Source organism: Pararge aegeria, chromosome 9 (genome assembly GCF_905163445.1).
Source record: "Pararge aegeria chromosome 9, ilParAegt1.1, whole genome shotgun sequence".
Lineage (NCBI taxonomy): Eukaryota > Metazoa > Arthropoda > Insecta > Lepidoptera > Nymphalidae > Pararge > Pararge aegeria.
This window is the reverse complement of record NC_053188.1, coordinates 8,424,186-8,440,600: the sequence shown is the minus strand read 5'-3', so window position 1 is coordinate 8,440,600 and position 16,415 is coordinate 8,424,186. Positions and strand designations below refer to the sequence as shown.

The 16,415-nt window shown below is 35.2% G+C and overlaps 1 protein-coding gene across 1 annotated transcript in view; it reads left to right on the top strand.

Annotated features, from left to right (window-relative positions):
- Positions 1-2,621: 2,621 nt before the first annotated feature.
- Positions 2,622-16,415, top strand: part of LOC120626250 (fatty-acid amide hydrolase 2-B-like) — a 31,562-nt gene continuing 17,768 nt past the window's right edge. The window contains exon 1 of the mRNA XM_039893664.1: positions 2,622-2,722. The gene's annotated coding sequence lies outside the window, so the exon portion shown is untranslated. The remainder of the gene's footprint in view (positions 2,723-16,415) is intronic.

Here is a 16,415-nt window from a genome sequence, read left to right as displayed (position 1 = left end):
AAAATTGAACGTACGAGGGTTCCAAACGCGCCCCGGTCTAAGAAGAAGCCCACAACAAACTTAGCCGGTTGATTCTTTTGGTATCACCATCTCACATTGTCATTATCGACGTTATCAACAACGGTATACTTTTTCTAGATACTTTTTTTTCGTTGACAGAACTGTTAACGAAAAAGACAAGTTGTCATCTTATGCTCGTTCCAACCTAAGTTCCGATTCTATTCGATTTAGATCTCTTCTCTAAATTCAGTCTATTTTATAATTTGAACTCGTAGTTCTGATTTTTAAGATAGCCCTATGGAATGCCAAATCAAATTAATGGCCATTAAAGAATAATCACCATTCCAGTTCCAGCTTCACACAAGAATCTACTTGAGTTTAGAAAGTTACAGCTATCTAACACCCGAAATTGATGATTGATAAAATCCGAAACATTCATAGAATAATTATTTCCTAAATATATTCGATATGTCACTCAAAACTACGATTTAGGGGTTAAGGATAGAGAATTCATTAATTCTAGTCCATTGGCTAGGGACATCAGCTGACCCGCTTTATTGTTTGCAAGCTATTTATATTGTTTTCAAAAGTTATGGCAAAACTTTGAACCGCCAGAGTTGGTTGAAGTGTTGAGGTTTCGATATAACTGATAAACAAACAGGGATAACTGTGCTGGTGTCTACTCGGGCGCTTATCGTATGGATTTTGGGGTTAGACAGGGTGGATTAACATTTTCGGCTCTGTTTAAAGTATTCATTTATTAGCTAATTGATGAACTTTGCAGAACTGAAATTGGTAATTTAATTGATGGACCTGTAATGAACAACCTGAGTTATGTGGACGATATGTTTCTGCTTAGTAGAACAATTTCAGCACTTAGGAGGTTACAACAAAGGTCGCTGCAAGGTCGTTTAAATAACGTCCTTGTAGTGTCAACGATTTTTTTCTGAAAAGGTTCACAGAGATTTATATGGAATTCGTAATGATCCCAGTTCTCCAAAATACTTCTAGAGCGTTTTAATCTACTAAGCTCACAAAGGCGTATTCAACGCTCCCCTAATGCAAATATACTTGCCTTTCCTAAACATAACTCGAATCTATATTCAGATTCTTTCATTGTTACTGCAATAAAACTGTGGAACGCACTTCCCTAAAACCGTATGTTTTGGGGAAGTTTTCAATACTTCTTTCTCAATCAATCAATCTCTTTATGGACCTTCAAAGTTCCTCATTAAAGTTATTATAAGTTAGGTATTCATAATAATATATATCTATGTAGGTATTATACTATTTATTTATGGTTTATTTAATATTTAATGTGTGTTTAATAATTAAATGCGTTAAATTATGTTTCCTAATAGTTATTTTTCTTCGGCATTTTTTTACATACTTCAAAATCTTACATCTCTTCAGTTTACATAACATGTTATATAAAATGTGTGTGACTTTTTTAGGCTTACGACTAGCTGCGTTCTGCGGTGCTACCCGAGCCGAATAATTAAGTAATTAACATTACACACATATGTTTTCTTCAGGTCTACAAGTAGCCCATGCCGAATATCAAGTCGATTGCCAAGTTTTGGTAGGCACGATAAAGAGCTATTTACATGTAAAAATACGAATGTTCCTCTAAAACACCCTAAGTAATTTGTTGTTTTCCGGGGACAAAAGTAGCTTACTCAAGCCAATCAAGTCGATTGTTATTTTTGCGCGAAGGAAGGACACACAAACAAACACATATTCACGTTTTTGATATTAAATTTATAGTTTATAGTATATTATACTATGGAAAGACGTGCATTATTTTTAACAGCTGTAAATGCAACCATGGTTATTTGTTTTCCATGTCGGTAGCAAAGTAAGTCTAAGTTTACACAGTGCTTTATTATTTATGTATGTTTCTTTATAATTTCCGCAACTACGTGTAGCTCAATTGACGTTTTTGGCGTCTTTCGCTATCAATCAGGGATCGTTTACATGGAAACTGTGGCCTTAACCGTGATTTCAAAAGATAAGAAGTGTGTCACGAACTGAAAGCTTGGTGCCGCCATGGGTAGAGTATGTTTCTAATATTGAGTACATTAGAAGAATTGTAATTTATATTTTCAAAGTTTTCCTAATTATTATTTTTATTAGGTAACTATGACCCATCTGCACTATTATATAACAGAATAATTAAAACATTTAGTTATTTAAGTACAAAAAAAATAAAAAATAAGTTGATACTTATTAATTTTCTTCTTTTTACTAATATTAAATATCTTTTTACTAATATTTAAGTACTTATTATAACAGTAAAGTAGCTATAAAATACCATGTAAAAGTTTAACCATGCATTATTCTATACAACCGTAAAGGACATCGCAACCACGGTACACACATAACGTGGTTGCGATGTCCAACTCCCATGACGGTAACAAAGTGTCTTAGTTGACAAAGCGCCTTATTGTTTCTAATGTAATTCCGCAGAGATGTGCAGCTCAATTGACGTTCTGTCGGCGTCTTTCGCCATCAATCAGGGATCGCTTTCGTGGAAACCGGCTAACTTAACCGTGATTTCAAATGATAAGAAGTGTGTCGCGAGCCAAGAACATTGTGAGGCGGTAAGTAGAGTGCGCGCGCCGGCGTCGTGCGCACGCCAACGGTTCATTTTCACACGCGTCCGACTTTCGACGGAGTTACTAACGTGATTTTGTTATTGTATCAGCTTGAACTTTTCACCGTAAGTAAATAATAATAATAAAATTCTATGTTACACACTCAAATAGAGGATATTATGTAAAAAACTTATAAACTAACTTAGCGTGTAATGGCAGCCTTATCACTGAAAAATACCTCAACAATGACTTTTGGCAACCAGGCTTTGTATACCGCATATTGTTTCAGTTATCACAATTAATGGTAAATAAATAATAAAAATAAGTAAACCACTGTGTGTAAGGAGAAAGAAAGTTGAAATGATTTGGTGCTTAGATGAAAACATACAAAACATAAGATATGACATACATATAATAATCTAACATAAAATTTCATATACTATAGGTGCACTATAGTACTTATTACACTTTTGTTTCATTCGAGAAAATACGGAAATAATTCATCTATTCCATCCTTTAATTCAGTGAGTAATAATATTGTTATAAGTTTTTATTGCTACTTATTTAAACATAGTTTCAATTTCAGCTGTCTAAATAAATAAAACTACCCCCTTCTCACTGTGGGAGGAGACCGTTGCTCTGTAGTGGACCGGTAATAGGATGATGTGATGATGATGATGATGAAATAAATGTAATATAATCGTTATTATTATATATTCGAGTTAATTTTAAATGTTGTATTCAATTTTGAAGACGAAGATTTTATTATTTAACTTAACTTGTACTAATCTCAGGCAAACCTACGCTTTCGATTTCCACTTGCCGACGGTTTGTTATTCTACTTAAATAGGTAGGTAGAGCCTGAAAATTTTACCGTAAGTAAACATGGTTTCCTTTGTTAATATCCAAAATAACTTTAGGCATACTTTTTTAGCATAATTTTAGTTTGCTGCCCAATGAAAATTTTATTAAGTTGAATGATTAGAAAATTAGAAAACATGCGTAACTTTAGATAGTTAGATAGCTATATAAATAAACAAGCGATGGTATTTAATATTAACTAGCTGACCCGCGCTACTTCGTCTGCACCAAATCGGTTATTACCGAAAAACACGAATAAAATGACATTTTCTAAAAATGAATCCTAGCTAGATCGATTTATCGCCCCCGAAACCCCTGTATACTAAATTTCATGAAAATCGTTGGAGCCCACTCCGAGATTCACTTGGAATCTCGGAATCGGCTCCAACGATATATAACGATATATATATATACAAGAATTGCTAGTTTAAAGATATAAGATATGTATTACCTATTAAGTTAATATTTTTATATAATTTATTGTATATTGTATGAAAAACTTTATGTTATGAAGAATTTTGAAGTTTCTAAGTATTTATATTTATTCGTGCTGGCTTAATTTCGAAATTTTAAATGTCGATTTTATTTGTAACACGTTAATATTTATTACGTACATGATAATCAAAATTATGTTTTTTAAACAACTTAGGTACCTACTTGCAATGCAGTAGGTACAAATATAAGTACGTAAAATACTCCTACACAACAAGATATATTAAATTAATCTGATACATACCTACCTTTTGTATTTTAGTAACATCTATTATATTTTTTACAGCAATTTTATTTTAAATCTTAATGATTTAAATAGATCGATTACCGATAGGTAGGTAAATAGATAACTACAACAATTTCTCCTTCGATCTCTTCGTCGCAACATTTATCACGTTGTGTTAGAATGTGTTCGGAATGAACAACTTAGAATAAGTTTACTAGATAGTTATTTAAGTATAGTAGATGTAATTAGCTTTTTAGCGTTTCCTCTTAGATCAGAATCAAAACTGATATACAAATTAGTTAGAACATATTTAGATTAAGAGAATAAATATCTGTACAGAGCGACATAGTCACATTATGTGAATAAGCTCTTTAAAAAAAAAAAACATGTGGAGACCATAGATCTTAACACAGTTGTCACCACACCTCCCCTTCTTTTCCCGTCTCCCGCGGGAGTCCCTCTGGGTGGCAAAGGGAATATAAGGTAAAACGGGCAGCAGCACCATGCCCAGCGTAGATGATTTTGGGAAACCCTCCCGTTGGGTTTGGCCTTCAGTCCAGCAATGAACTGTTATTTTCATATTTGTTCGACGGCAGACTGGCGCAGTGTGCAGCGACCCAGCTTTCTGAGTCCAAGGCCGTGGGTTCGATTCCCACAACTGGAAAATGTTTGTGTGATGAACATAAGTGTATTTCAGTGTCTGGGTGTTTGTCTGTATATTATAAGTATTTATGTATATTATTCATGAAAATATTCATCAGTCATCTTAGTACCCATAACACAAGCTACGCTTACTTTGGGGCAAATGGCGGGGTGTGTATTGCGGTAATAAATTTATAGACTAGCCTAGACCATCCTTGGGTTCGCCCGCGTTTATTCCGGTACTTTACCCCATACTTAAGTTATAAATACTATAGTTTATGCTTTAAAGAAGGGTAAGCGAATACAAATTCACTGTTCCTTATTTCTTGGGGAGGGCAGCTGCCCCGCGCTAGAAATATCGCAGAAAATGTATGAACTCTCTTAAAAGACAGACAGACAAAAAAAAATATAGTTTTAGGCTTAAGAATCGATTATAGAGGGCCCTCTAAAAAAAATTCACCTACAAAAATCTCACTCGCCTCCCCTAGACCAGAAGCTGGGTACTTCCATGAGTAGGTATATTCCTAGAATATTGTTATATTAATAAAGTCTTACTCTAAATCCAAAGAAAAAACACAAGTATTAAATATTATTACCTATAGAAATAGATATGGTTGATCCCGGTAATTATCACTAACACGTGGAAGCCCGTCAACCCGCATCGGAAATGCGTGGTGGTGCCCTGTTCTAAACCCTCTCTCCTATAAGAGAGGAGGTGTATGGGCGCAGAGGGATGATAATAAGCAAATTATACTGATGTATATAATTATTGGTATAATAATACCAGTTATCCAGTTAGTCATTTTAGCGTAGCGAGGTAATACTTAACACAATTGCGCGATATATACATGGGAGTTATGCATTTCCCGAGATAAAAAATAGCCGACATATCACTCTACGGTCGTGACCGTAGAGTGATATGTCGGCTATTTTTTTATCTTCAGCGGTCAGATCAATACGTCGTTCTGTTGCTGCTTGAAAGAACAACACCCCAACAAACACTGTCGCAATTATACATTTTTTTCAGTGTAACTACTCCAATAAGAAAGAACATAAAGTAACTATATTAACAAAAAAAAATGTTTAAGCCATTGTGCCTAATTACTTTCTGCCGAACTTAATATTCTAACGAATCCAAAATCTTGAGAGCGCGGATTGATCAGACAGTAGTGCTTCATCTCTTTCCCATAGTTAACAATAGCATTACTCACTTCAAACTGTCATCTATATCTATCATCTGTATTGGATTAGATTCCATTATTAACTTGGTATATAATAACATAGTCGGTCTTATCGCTTATAGTAGCGATCTCTGCCAAGTGATCTTGGGTTCTTAAGGTTAAAGAATACGAGTAGGTACTTATCATTCAAAAAGAAATAGAAAGTAGTGGCGCTTCTTGACACGGTTCTGCAGACGTTTTTATTATTATCATTATTTATCTGATTAACATTAATGACTTACAACACATTTTTACATGAATAACTAGCTGTACCCGCGGTTTCACCCGCATGAACCAAAGGTTGTAACGCCATGTTATAATGGCCACTTCTTAAAGCTATTGTGGATCAACTACGATACGAAATTTCGTCGGGGATTCTTTTTGTAGTTAATAATGCTTTCCTACTTTAATTAAGCGGTGATAGACTAGTGGGTAAGTTTTCGGCCTTCCTTTCGTGGAGACCGAGTTTAATTCCCGGAACGCTATTTCGGAGTTATGTGCGTTTTTTAAGTTATTCAAATATCACTTGCTTTAATAGAAAGCATCGTGAGGAAACCTGAGAGTTCTTCATAAAGTTCTCAACGGCGTGTGAAGTCTATCAATCTTGGCACTTGGCCAGCTCTTGCCCACTTGACTTGGTGGACTGCGGCCTAAACACTTCTCATTCTGAGAGGAGACCCGTGCGCTGTAGTTGGCCAGCAATGGGTCGATGATGATATGTTTTGTTGATAGTTTTCTCAGCGCATAACAAATAATCAATGTTATAGACAAATTGCTGCAACTTTGGGATACATTATTGCAATTTTCTTAGAAGATCCTACAGTCTCATAATCATAATTTATTTTGTACCCAGTGCTAAAGACATTTTTAAATTCACCTCTATATTATATTAGTATAGCTATAGATACTAGCGGTCGCCAGCAACTACGCCCACGTTCTGACACGTATATCCTGGGAGAAACAGTTTTCCCGCGATGCCTATTTCTGTTTGGAGAAAACTACCAACAGGCAGAGCTAAAAGTAAACTACAGTTAAAAATATACGTAGGTATGGCGTATTAGAAAGATAAAATTAGAAAATATCAAATATTGTTCTACATTTTATTTCTTTGTTAGTTACTGCGAATATGTTTTCACATTTCTTTGTTCTGATTATAAATTCTGAGCATATAACGAGTTGTTCATTCAGGCAATACAAGTTTTTTTTATTTTATTACGACACTCATTTCATAGAGGGAAATTGTACAACATATCTACTTGAAACTACAGTTTCCGTTCGTGATTTCATGATATATATACTTAGGTGCTTAGCTGTGCGTACCTATCGATTATAAAAAAGGAAAGTGGAGTTTATATGTAATGTACTTAATATAATAGTTTATGAATAGTTTTATTTCGCTTAGCCGCGAAAACGTATATTTATGCGATTATCCCACTTGCTTAGTTTAAAGACTCATAGAATACAGCGATTTAGTATGTCATCACCTCAACCGATTGGACATAGGTCTTTTGTAGGGAGTTCTTCGAATTCCAAGGTCCTGGGCCACTTGTTTCCAGCGGCTCCCAGCGACTCGCTTGATGTCGTCTCTCCACCTCTTTGGGGGGCGGCCAACGCTGCGTTTACCTGTGCGGGGTCGTCATTCCAGCACCTTGGATTTAGTATGACAAAAATTATCCTTGTAAATAGTTCCTAACCTCTTCCCTGTTACCGTGATTGGACAAGTAAATATTTATCCCTTGTGAGTGGATATATAACCGGGGGAACTTTTTTTATATCCAAGACCACTGCAGAACTCCATGATTAAATCCACGTCAGGTTGATGTAAGAAAACGTGGACCGTGGACCATCTTCCGCTGAAGACGTTGTACGGACGTTGTAAGTGTTTTATGTCCGTTTTCACTAAGCACAAACAAGGTAATATTAAGGCGAGATATTCTTTGATAAATAGTTATTAATAGTTAGTTGTGAAACTTTTTTTTCTATAGACATCGCCTAAATGATTTATGAATGATTCCTACGTTTTAGGCGATTCCTACGTTTGGTGAAAACGAGCATTAATCCCTTATTCTATTTCTTATTGTTATTATTCTTGGGAGGTGACTTTTTGACAGAATCGCCAAAGACATGCCAGAGAGTCCAGCGATAAAGTCGTGTGAGTAAAGTAAGGTTACAACACTCCGATGTTGGATACATATAGATAGTATCGTGATATCATACTTAGTCTTTAACGTTCCTCCATTTATAAACTTGCCGTCATCAGACTTGGCAAGTTTGTGACAAACAAACTTACTTTTTAAGCCTTGTTACGTTATGCATTATTTAAAGACGTTTATACATATTACTATAAGTGTTGTATATAAATATATTGTGTAAGGTAAGTAGGGTTTTCGCCCTCTGACTATCTTGAAGAATATTAGAGGGCAACAAGAACATTTAGATAATTTCAAATAAATGTTTGGTTCATCTCATAAAACAACGAAACACGATACAAAATTGAGGAAGACAAATGTCAGGTTTAATTTGGTATTTACATATTTTTCCTCAAACGAGTACAAGCTAAAAATCTGAGTTGATTAAATCTTTGGTCAAGTTGTTATATTTAAGTGCAAAATATTTTTATCCAATATCCTTGTAACAAACAACACGTGCATAATCTATATATTACGTACGTATACGTGAAGCAAAATCTTTGACCCCATTTTTACGTAAATTGTGTGGATGGAGGAGTAAGTATGAAATTTCCTACACTTATAGTTTATTTAAAGAAGGAGTGCAGAATACTAATATATTTTTTTAATTATGCATAAAACATAAATTAAATCAATAAAAAAACATTACACACACACTACATGTATTTGACACATAGACGCATGCATACTCTTTCTTATAATTTTTGTGTTATAATTTGTTTGAAAAAAACAGGCAAATTAATAGTGTAGCCTTGACAATCTTTGATTATAGAAGTATAGTCTTTGACAATAGAAACTTATTAAAAAAAATTAAAATTAAATTTCGAATTATCTGTCTGAATTATGAGTCTGGGATAAGGACTACTGGGCAACCACTACTTAGTTCTAAATAATGTTTAATTCGATAAAATCGGTAAATTCGGTAAATAAATTATAACAACTTGCCCAAAGATTTCGCGGTACAATGCTAAGTAGACACCGACTAAGGGGTATGGGTTAAACATAATTGCCTAACAGGTTAGCCCGCCGTCATCCAAGACCAGCCAATATCGAATACCAGCTTTAAATCGAATCTAAGATGTCAGCCGATAAATAATCTAGCGATGATATATCATCTTTTTGATTTCTAGCTCCAAGGCCTACTGGTCGTCCTTTTAACGGTTATTTTCTAGGATAAACTTTTTAGGATAATAATTCATAAAAATGATGATTGTAAAGATTGATTGCTGAGTCTCTTGCTAGCTTCTTCTCGGTAGAATCTGATTTCCAAATCGGTGTTAGAGTCACTACAAACAGACAGATTAGACGTTTCAAAAGTGCTTATATTAGGCCTCATAATCATCATCGTCATATCAAACGAGAGACGTCAACTGCTGGTCATAGATCTTTTATAGAGGGTTCCAAATTCCACGGTTTTGTGCCGCTTGGAGCCAGCGGCTACCTGCGACGCGCTTAATGTCGTCTGTCTCGTTGGGGGTCAACCAACGCTGCTCTTACCAGTGCTGGACTGCCATTCGGCATTCTTTAATATAAGGCCTATAAGAAATAAATATTTTTTTAATTTAAATGTAACCTTCCTTCGTAGGACGGCTATCATAAGCCTTTGTTGGCAATTGGGGCTTTGCGTTACTTGAGGCACCAACATCTATGTTAAAATAAACGGAACTAATTAAGCTACTTAGAAAACACATTCGCAAGAAACTGCAAGAGTTATATCTACATCATGTAGCATCATTAAAAATTACAAACATATGTTCAAGTAAGTAAACTGCAATGACGAAAGACGTTACTTGAACAGCCTAACCCAACGGTTTGCACGATTTCTACACCGGCGTGCTGCGTAATGAACCTTAGCCGAAGTAGCTAGCAGCCTTGTACATTCTAAGATATTCGCACTTAACCAGTGCAAATCTAGTTATATTTACACTTACTCGTTTAGCGAATCGATGGTAGAAGGTTTTGCCAACAACCAGGAACAGTTAAGCATACAAGTGAACACAGCTGTTTTTTCGCGCGACTGATTTTAAGACCACAACTTTCATATTGTCTTGGTGTATAAAATCGCGTAATGGTTTCCTTTCGTTTTATTTCGGTCTGGTTTTAATCTCCAATTTTTATTATTTTTTGATGCCACTGATCTGGTTATTATAGTATTTAGGAATGAGTTTCTTAGTTTGCTAATCAAATAATGAAGCTATGCCAGAAGTTGAGGCTCAGGTCCTCCAACGACGAATCTGATGGTGATGTTAAATCGCGGAGTAGTGTGAGTGAAATACTCACACTACCCCGCGATTTAACATCGTACGTAATCAAATCAGAAACAAGTAAATCCGTTGAAGAGCTAGAGTTACCGACAGGGCAGGGCACATAGTTTGGAGAACCAGACATTGAGGTACTAAGGTGCTGGAATGGCGACCCCATTCCAGTAAACGCAGAGTAGGTCGACCCCCGACGAGGTGGGCAGACGACATCAAGCCAGTCTCACGACTGTGAATTGTGCAACTCCAGCAGTAAACTTCGATGGTTCGAATTGATGAAGTCTGTCGCCCTGAGACTGCGGTCGAGGTCAGTAATCGGGGGCCTCATCCAAGCCGGTGAAAAGACCTCTGCTTTTATTTGTAGCCCTGGTACCTACACTTCTTGATTGGGACGAAACATTAAGTCTATCAGTGTCTCCAGCATATCGTTTAATTCTTAACTTTAGTCGCCGTTCACCATGGGACTCGCTCGATCTGTGTTTGTTTTGTTAACTGGCTGTTGCAACCGTTTTCGTTCCTATACTAATTTGACGAAAAGTGTGTGTTTTGTTTTGTATCGAGATGCCCAGCAGGCCATTAGTCAAATAGTTACAAAAAAAGAATTATGACCAACACCAAGCAAAACTTTATCAATCAATAGGTATCCCAAAAATACTGCGAATTTAATAGAAATCCGTAACTACAAACACAGCCACTTTAGACAAAAACCAAACAATGAAATAAGTTTTTAAAACATTAAATATGCAAAGAATTGTAGGTTTCCAAGATGACGAACTCTAACCTAACCAGTAGGTATTTGAAAACGGCAATTTCATACAACGTCGCGTCATGCAAATTCGCAATCGAACACTTGAATATAATACGATATACGTACTTACCTCCTAAGTTAACTACCTAAGTTTATAGTAGCATGCTAGTAGATCACAATGTCACCGTGCCATTCTAAATCATAAATGCATGTCGACGGTGTTTCCTATTTCTGCACATTAGGTTTGATAGGTACAAACAACTATAGCTAGAATACTTACTTACTTAAATTGTAGCTTAGCTTTTTTTGTTTATTTGCTGTGAAATTAGTACGTACAGTGGCGTGCACTTCGTAGATGCACAAAAACACTGCCTACCCTAAAATTGATGTATAACTCGTATACGAGGAGGAATTATGCCGTTGTATGCAATTCTCCTGCTGTTTGCATACCCAGGTAAGAAACCCAGTGCACGCCACTGCATACGTACATAGGAACGCCATCAGATCTGAAAACTTCAACCACCTTTCTAAAGTGCTCTGCAGACTGTTTATTAAAAATGAGATCGAGTAGGTATCTGTTCAGGAATCTTGTGTGAAAATTTAAATGATATTTTTGCAATGATAATATTAAATGAAGAATTGCTATTCAATTAATATCAAAATATCTTGAAAAGTAGTAGAGTACGTTAAAAATTACGGGTTTGGTTAGACTATAGCGTATTTCCTTATTCCTACAGTAACAAAACAGTCAAGAAGTACAAAACGAAGACCTTTGTAAAACTTGTACCTAATCAGTTATTGTTAATCTCTTTCATAATAAACATTTAATACACGTTTAGTAATTTGATCTGCAATGAGGATCTGCAATGAGGAAGCCAACGCACTTGGCTTCTTGTGCGATTAGTCCAGTGCGTTTTATTGGGTTCAACAAGAAATTTTTATCTAGTAACAGCACCACTACGGAATTCAGGTTAAAGCCAATCAGGGGACTATAGTAGCGCTTTTTCCGATTCTGGTTAATAATAATGGTATAATCATGGGATAGTATTGTTTTTGATAATATATCACTAGCTTTGCCCGCTTTTTGTTCCGCAGAATTTTATATTCGTCGTAACTTTTAAAATATTTAACGCAATTAGGTAGTTTAAGAGACATTTTTTTTCGAGAGACTTTGAATACCACAAGCGATAAAAATATTTATTTTAGCAAAAATCTATTTATTACTGCAAAATGTAAATTGGAAATAGAGTATTCAATTGCACCTAACTATAATAGTATGCTTTCCTCCTTCGATAATAATGCTTATACTACATAAAAGATTACTGGTAACTTCTTGTTAGAAGTATTTAACTGGCATACATTATTCATGTAACTCTTAGGCTGCTCGAACACAGTAAATATTATTGACCATATTTTTTACCAAACCTTCAACCCTTCAATACGCGCCTTGCAAGGTAATATTATTGTCAATAGGTACCTACTTACTTTAGTTTTAGCTCTTTATCTTGTAATTGACTGACCTAGCACAGGACTGCAAAACCACCGACTAGAAACACTTCGCAGGGCATGCTAGGAACACGTCTTCCCCACATAAGTTATACGCAAATAACTCTACTGCTACTAAAGTTTCGACCAAAGTTCAACTTACGTGATATTGAGAATTATAAGAACACGGCTAGGTTTCTGTGGGCTTCTTCTAAGACTGTCTGTAACCCTCGTAGCTTTACTTAAGCTTATTATTTAAATAATTAAGGTTTTAGTTCCAAAATTATACTTAGGTGCATTAGAATTTTAATTTATATTAGCAAGATTTTATTAGTATATGTTTTATAAACAAAAAATAAAATCAAAAAGCAAACTTATATTTCATTATTTAACGAGCAATAACTTGCCTAACATTAATAACTCAGAAACTCAAATGAAGCATAAGGTTATTTCGTTATTTTTGCATTATTATATCCATTTTCCTGTGATAATATATTTTTTTTACATGATATTTTTTTACCGACAAATATTTTAGTTACTGACGGAGTAAGTAATTAAGTTAGATTTTTTATTAGCATATTTATTTTTTATAATTTATATTATATGTCACACACTTTGTTATCTTGTTTTGTACTGAACATACGCATTTAGCAAGTTGATAATAATTTATTATGCCGGAAAACTCTTAATGAAACTGACAATGAAAATTAAATGTCATAGTGTTACCTCTATGTGTTCATTGCTACGTTGATTTTTGTCACTTGCAAGTTTTGTAGGGTTTGATTTTGAGTCATGCACTAAGCATTTTAGTATATCCCATACACCTAGTCTGTTTCTACGCAGCATCGTACTAGAACGCTTCATCGCTTGGCTGAATGTCTTTGTCGATAGAGTGGTAACTAGCCACGTCCGAAGCCAATTATACAAAGGATTAGTTGTCTGTAGATATATAATATTTTATGAGACCAAATGACACTGTGAACTTCATACCTTTTAAAAAACGTAACGCAACGCAAAGTAATCCAAATTCTCGTAAAAAAGTAACGTTGCGAGTAAGCAGCTCATACTAAGGGTAAAATTATAGTTTATAGTTTCAACGCCATAGACTCGTAATTAGAGTCTAAGTGTCAAATTACATGCGTATTTGAATGCAAATATTTGTTTGCAATATGACACACGCATGAGATATTTTGAATTCCGAATGGTGGCAGATCAAAATACAGTTGTCATCGACATCGTACGAAGCGAGGGAATAGAATGTAGAACGGGATACAGCGTTCTCTGCGCTACTACCACATTCTACTGGGAACACCGATCCCTCAGTCCAGCATTAATATTACGGGCAACCCCTTCCTTTGGGATAGGCCTTTCGTCCAAAAGTGGGCTGTTATAGTGTATGGAGGCTAGAATGGATGAGGCACTCCCAAAGCCTCAGTTCAAACAATAACACTATGAAATCGTCCGTACGACTACGTAATCGACATCATATCATGCAACGGAGTAAACTACAATAACCTATTTCTTTGCCGTGGCCACTTGCATCCTGCGGCTCCCTGCAACCCGTTAGATGTAATTCATCCATCTATGAGAATTTTAAATTCCTATGTATTATTGCAAGTAGTTTGTGTATATAGATAGCAACAGTAGCTCGAGCAAGTAACTTGGCCCAGTAGCACTAAGGTAGTGCAGTTTGCACTACTTCCGCAAGAGTAGTTGCAGGTGGAAATGAGACAGATTGCATGCGATAACCGAAATTGCCTTCGATTCAAATATATGGATTGTCCGTGTATAGGCACCCTTATTATAATAAATAGGTACTGATGTTTGTACAGTAAAAGACAAGGCGGGAGTGCGAGCGACCTATGACTTGAGGCTCGACTTGGGTAGTTGCTTATTCCTAATGCGCTTTTCGCATGCTTCGCGTTATATATACATCGAATTCAGTAGGTACATAGGTAAAGTATAATTTGTACTGTGACGTTCCTAACAACCCTAATAGCGCACCTTAAAAATAATAAATAAGGACATTCACCAAGTTTTTTTTTTTAATTTTAGTTTTTTTAAATTAATTTATGTATATTTACAAAATACTTTGTCGACTGCAACAGTAATGAAAAGATTGTTTATATAATAAGTCAGGTAAAAAATAATTAATATAATATATACTCAACGCTGTTGCCAATTGTTGGAATTAAGTTTCGGAAATTAGAAAATTATTTTCTATGGAAATTAATGAGATATGTAGGTTGTACGCTTTATTTAACTTTAAATTTTTCTCGACTAATGATTCTCTTTGAAAAAAGATCTCGCGCTGTAAGAAAAACCTTTTAATTAAGTAACCTACGCAATCTAACGACTCGTGTTTAGTGTTCATAAAAAAGAAAACTTGACTGAAAATAAATGTATTATTTTGTATTTCCTTGTTTTACTTATTTACACATAACAACAATGAATAGATGTACACAGAAGATGTGCTTTTTATAGCAATTTATATATGACCTTAATCATTCAAAGTTACAGGTAGGCCTATCGTAAAGTGCTAGGTACCTAATTTGTGTGAAAGTCTTTGAAGTAAAATTCATGAAAATAGGCATTAAGGTTGAATCATTGTTAAATGCACTTTGGGCATTGCTATTTGCTCCGTAGAAATTGTTAAACGTTGCATTGGAAAATGTTATTTGCACTTTGGGCATTGCTATTTGCTCCGTAGAAATTGTTAAACGTTGCATTGGAAAATGTTATTTGCACTTTGGGCATTGCTATTTGCTCCGTAGAAATTGTTAAACGTTGCATTGGAAAATGTTATTCTACATACGTTATTGACAACGGAATTATAATATTTGACAATTTGGTAACACACAGCCAGGTTATCCAAATAGTATTGATACCATACTTCCTAAGAATCGCCTGTTTATTTCTGCCTGTTTTTAATTTGAATCTTTTTCTTTTGCCTGATTCTCTTTTTAGATGTCGTAGCCGAAAATATTCTTAAGGGCAAGCATAATCTTAAGGGAAATGATATTTTAGCGCAGACAAAAACGCGGGCGAGCGCTAGTAATATATACCCGCTATAAGTATGACATAACTGCTATAAACGTGACGATAAGTTTTGACTGCTATCTATTAGGTAGTTTGATTACAATCTTCTTAACGTTTTATCATCACGTTATTAAGAAGAAAAAAAATGGTGGATAAAAACATGATGTATGCTAATAAATTGTGCCACAATACATTAAGTACAACAAGCTGAGGTGTAGGCACGGCAGATCAGAATACAGGTGTCACCATCGTCCACCCTCTGTCCAGCATGGTGATTATGGTTTAATACTCCCGACCTCTCCCGAATATGGTCCAGCAGCGGACTGTTATAAACTATTGATGAATACTATAAGACAATACTACTGGAAGACAATACATATACTACAGATGCTAAAATAACAGAAACGCCACGATAACATATGACACAACCAAAGAAAAGGTTCCAGTTAAACATAATGCGTCATGTTCCATGGTTTATCATCTTATAGACGTAAGGTGGTGATTATAAGCTAGAACGACAGTCACTTCAGTCCAGTGGACATTGAGACATTTTATGTATCTAAGTTATAAAAATGGAGGACCAGACTTCTAACTTTGATAACTCCTTAAATATTCGACAGATTTACATAAGATAATATAAAGTTAAGTTGGTAACGTC